Below are 5,664 nucleotides of genomic sequence, written 5' to 3'. Positions count from 1 at the left end.
AAAATCTAAGAAAGGAATATTCTTTCTAAAAACTCTGTAAAAATGTTTTTTTTAATTTTTATTTTTCATTCCCCCTTTTTTTCTCTGCCCCCTGCTTGCTTTTTTAACTTTTTTCTAATTATATATTTTTTCATGTTTGCTATTGTTGCCGTCATCATTATTATTATTATTATTATTGCTGCGAGGGTGGTGGATTGGCAGTAAGAATAGATTATCAGACAAGAATGCCTTACAATATTTGTTTTGGCACTTTATGTTCTAAGTTCAAATGCCACTGAGATCAACTCTGCCCTATTAATTGCTCTGGGGGATCAATAAGATTAAATACCAGTCAAGTACTGGCCTCAAAGGTGTTGACCAACACTCACCCTCAAAATTGTTGGCCTTGTGCATAAATCATTATTATTATTATTATTATTATCATTATTATTATTATTATTATTAATTGAAGGCTGTAAGTTGGTGGGAATAATCTAAACATGTCACAGCATTTAGTTTTGACATTTCGTGCCAGGGGAATCATTGAGTAAATTACTATAACAAAATGTCCCAGTAATACACTGTGGGTTGATTCAATCACCTCTACTTCTGCAAATATTTGGCCTTGTGACAGAAGCAGTAGAGAGCCTGGCTTTTTGTGCAGTTCCAGTATTTAAGTGTTGTTCTTCAGTCTTCTAAGTCTGAAATCCACCAGGTGTGATCAAGTCAAGTACCAGTAATACTGTTGGGATTAAGTCAATTGTTTTTGGGTTTGTTTTTTTTTTTGTCTAATCTCCTCTTATGACTGGATATTATATATATATATATATATATACTTGCTCACTTAGCCAGTGGGGTGGTATTATTCGAAAGTTAAATCAACACAAAGCGCATTGTGACCAGCAATGTATAACAACATCTAATGATCTGATCAATCATGTGATAATGATATATAATTATTATATATTATCATATATTATATATTATCATTATTATATCTTATAATAATGATATAATATCAAATATCCATATAATTGTTATCTAATTTTGCCTGGGAGTTTTTCTTTGACTGAGTTCTTTCATTCATAACTTCTGATCTGCACTCAGAATTCACGAAGTCTGTTCACTTATTTTTTATTTCCAATCAACTTTCTTCGAAATTTAAATTTTAAAAAATGTAAAAATTACATTAAAAAAACGACACAGAACAAAACAATCATGAGATAAGAATGGCTTTGTGGTTAAGAAGATAACTTTGCAACTTAAGGGTTCCAAGTTCCAATCCTGCTGCAGGTGCATCTTGGAAAACCATCTTCTACTAAAGCCTTTGGTTGACTGCCTTGTGAGTGGAATTTGGTAGATGGAAACTGTGCTGAAGCCCATTTGAGATATATAGGTATGTGTGTGTGTGTGTGTATGTGTGTGTTTAATTTTTGTGCCATATACTGGCAAAGATTGTTAACATTGGCAAATAAAACCAAACCGGTGTACTTCAAAGTCCACCAAGTTACAAACCCCCTCTTGTCACCTTGATTATGAGGGATACTGTGAACGAATGACCATCCTGTTGGAACACCCGTAACCAACAGCTCTAATGTTGACTAACTGAGATATAAAATTAACAAATAATTTTTGATATATAAATAAATATATATATATATGTATATTGGGCTCTCGGATAAATTTGTTTTCGCTCTTTGTCTGAGAAGATGTAAAATTTATTCAAATTTCAAAAATGGTAAACAAAACACTGCAATAAAAAATATCTTTCCTGTTAATTAAAATAACATTGGAAAGGCAAAAGATGAACAAATTTATCTAACAACCCAATAAACATATACGCATACACCCCCACATACATGTGTGTGTGTGTATACATATATCTATTAATGCCAATTATTATTGTGTTGATAATAATGATGATAGTAATAATAATAATGATGATGATGATTACAGAAAATAGTAATAATGACATGATAATGATTGCAGAAAATTATTGTAATTAAAAATAAGTTAACGAGTTTGTTTTCTGAAAAAGTCATATTGTTACAAAGGTGATGATGATGATGATGATGATGACAATAATTATGACTGTGACAATTAATGTCATTTTGATGAAGTTTAGCTGTGCTTTAAACAACTGTTGACCATTCTCAAAGTTTTCAAGGATGTGTGGGGGGCCATGGGTCCAAAGAAACCAATTTTTTTTTTTTTTTTTTTGTGTCAGATGATAACCTCCAACTGGGATGAACAGATATCAAAAACACCTTCCTTCACCTTTGCCAACCTTAACCTCCAAATTTTTGCCTCTCTCTCTCTCTCTCTCTCTCTCACTCACACACACACACACACACAATTCTACATCGGTGTGCTCCTGACCCCACCAAATTCTTCTCTCAGTTTATTACAACTGCTGTTTCAGTATATCAATCAGCTGGTTTTTATTTGGTGTCTGGATTGTTTTACTAATCACGTTTTCATTTTCTTCAGTTTTAAAAATATTTTAAGGCCAACAAGATTGATCCAGTGGAATTGTTATGATTGTTTTGTCCCAGATCAGCCCTGATCCTCCAGTACAACTTATGACAAAAGACATGCCACCACAACCATCCATAGATAAGAGACTACTACTGGGTATTTGACTAAATTTATTCACTTTTTACTATTTATTTCAAACCATTTTGAGTGGAGGTGACAAATGACAGTACCGTGAGCACATCCCCCCCTCTGCTGGACCAGTTCCTTAATGGATTGGTGGTGGATCCTCATGGATGAATTCATTCAATTGATCCTCGTTGAGCTGAACCTGTTGACGGAAACATGGAGAGTCTGTAAGGCCAAATTTCCTTTCATTGAAGTGTGCAAACTGTTTCTGTGCAGTTCTTTCAGTAATTGCCCCCTTCTTTATACACAGCACAAATATCTCAAACAGCTTTTGGCAGCTTGACTGGAAGTGAAGAGAAACCAGTGTCAAAAATGCTTTTTTGTTTGTTTTTGGAGGGTTTTTTTTTCCTTCTGCTCAACACTCGACCATCATATGTCTGGAAAAAAGGAAAAAAAATTTATTTAAATTTCCAAAACAATAAAGAACAGTTTTAGAGGAAAAAACACATAAAAACACTACGATAAAAATATTTTTCATGTTTACTCAAATAATGTTGGAAAGGATTAAAATAAGCAGAAAAAAAAATGAACAAATTCATCCGAATGAATACTCAAAACATTGTCCAATGTTTCTATCATCATTTAAGAAGATAAGGTAGGATTTGAGGGAAGTTCAGCTGTTATGATTACTATTGTTCAGCCCCAAGCCATCTCTGATCAAGCAGGTTTTGAATCAAAAGCATTCCATCCATGACCATCCTGTCTTTCTTGTATCCAATGAACTTAGGACACATTGAATAATGTCATTTCTGAGTGGTGGGGGGGGATGATTTGAGGGAGATTTGGTGGCTATATCTAGTAGCAAAAGTGGTTATATCGAGGCTCTGTTGTTGGCTCATGTTTTTGGTGTGATTTTGTCTGTATGATGTTCTGGTGTATATACTGTGTGATGTATGAAAGGGTGTGTATGTTGTATTGTATACTTGTTGCACGGTGTGGTGTATAGATGTGTTGTATGATATAGTGTATACGTTATATGCTTATAATGTTGTGTATGTTGTGTGGATGCAGCATGGTTGAATGGTTAAGAATCCTGAGTCCCAGGTTCAATCAATTGCTTGATATTTTGGCCAAGTATCAGTTTTTACAATAAACTTGAGTCAGCCCAGGCCTTGTGAGTTAAACTTAGTAGACAGAAGCTGTGCTGAAGGAGTGTACCCATAATTCAAAAAGTCTACCTTTATCACATGCTATGTCCAAGTGATTGTCTTTGAGAATAGCATAAAGGCTACATGTATCTGTGGTTATATAATATTAATAATAATAATAATATGACGGACTCTCCCGTCGAAGATGACGTAAGAGCGTTCAGCTTTTGTCCAACTACCTGCACAAATGATTTTGTTTATAGTGATCAAATGTTCATGCCACACATTAGTTCACTCCCTCCGTCAAATTGACATTGCCTGGACTGGTGCACTGTGTGCCATGGGTCAGGTGTTGAAGTGATCGCAGAGAAATGTGAGATGAAGTGTTTTGTTCAAGAGCACAACACACCGCCCAGTCTAGGAATTGAAATCACGATTTCGTGATCACAAGTGCAACACCCTAAGAAAAGTGAATATTACCAGAAAAAGCAACTAAATCTCTCCTCAGAGCATGCCCTATCTTCTTAAGCTCTATTTTCTTAAAGAAAGGATTCAATGAAGTTGATTACAAGGAAGAAAACGTTACATACAACATAATGTTAATAATAATAATAAAATGACTTTTTTACTGGTCAAATATGTTCCAGACATATTTGAACTGATGTTTTAACCCTTTCGTTACTGTATTTATTTTGAGATACTCTGTTTCTTTGAATTACTTTAAATATAAAAAAGAATTTAGTAAAATAACTTAGTTATCATTCAGCTAGTGTTAGGAACGTAAATTGTGAAGATTTTAATTGGAAGATTTTAATTCAAAATTTGTGAAAACAAGACATTTGTACTCAGAGCCAGAGCCGGTTTCACCCGGGTTATTAATGAAAGGGTTAAAGTCTGTTAATATTTATAATAATAATAATAATAATAAGCTTATTGTAAATAGTGTTCAAGTGTGCTACAGCTTGTCTGAAAAAGAGGAAAAGAGTGGACAGAAAGCAATAAATCAAGTCAAGAAAAACAGTAACAGCAGCCAAAAGTGCATGCATAGTACAAAGGATAAAACACAAGAAAGAAAGACAGAACAGTGAACATACTAGAAAGAGCAGCTAAATCTCCCCCTCAAAGCATGCCCTATCTTCTTAAAGAAGGGATTCGATGGAGTTGATTACAAGGAAGAAAAGGTTTCTGTTTCAATTTCCTACCTTTCTCTAATATAACTATTATTTTATTGTGTGCATTTGTTTGGGGTTCTTTTCTTTTAATATATATACATATATATATATATATCTTCCTACTATCAATATGCACAGAAGCAATCTGATGTTGTTACTTTAACCAGAAAGTAGAAACAATAAATGTATTTTCTGTTACCAATGAAAAAAAAAAAAAAAGCCAAATGTTTTGTATATAAAACTAAATTTCAGCAAGGTGATTTGCTGTGATTTTAAATAATTTTATTTTAATTACAAACATTGATTAACTTTTGCCGACACAAAACAACACCCGTTCCCTTGAATTCCAAATATTTACCTGATTTCATCATAAGCAAGGAGCAGTTTGCTTATTTCTATTTTCATATTATTTTTTTTTTTATAATTACTGTTATTACTATGTAAGGTGGTGAGCTTGGCAGAATCATTAATATGTCGGGTGGAATGGTCTTAACCATATTTCGTCTGTCTTTCTGTTCTGAGTTCAGATTCTGCCGGGGTCGACTTTGCCTCTCGTTCTTTCAGGGTTGATAAAATAAGTACCAGTTGAGCACTTGGGTCAATGCAATCAACTTCTCCTGCCAAAATTTGAAATCATCATCATTATTATTATTATTATTATTATTATTATTATTATTATTATTATATAAAAGGCAGTGAGCTGGCAGAATTGTTACCTACACTGGGCAAAATGCTTAGGGACATTTCTTCTGTCCTTAGAT

The 5,664-nt window shown here is 33.5% G+C and overlaps 1 long non-coding RNA gene across 1 annotated transcript; it reads left to right on the top strand.

The window, feature by feature from the left end:
• The first annotated feature begins 969 nt into the window (after nucleotides 1-969).
• Nucleotides 970-5,122, top strand: LOC118767932. Its single transcript, XR_005003848.1, has 2 exons — nucleotides 970-4,329; nucleotides 4,913-5,122. It is a non-coding gene; the product is annotated as an uncharacterized LOC118767932 (long non-coding RNA).
• Nucleotides 5,123-5,664: the final 542 nt, after the last annotated feature.

The sequence above is a fragment of the Octopus sinensis genome, linkage group LG25 (assembly GCF_006345805.1).
Source record: "Octopus sinensis linkage group LG25, ASM634580v1, whole genome shotgun sequence".
NCBI lineage: Eukaryota > Metazoa > Mollusca > Cephalopoda > Octopoda > Octopodidae > Octopus > Octopus sinensis.
The sequence above is the reverse complement of the archived record's forward strand: the minus strand, read 5'-3'. Positions and strand labels throughout refer to the sequence as shown.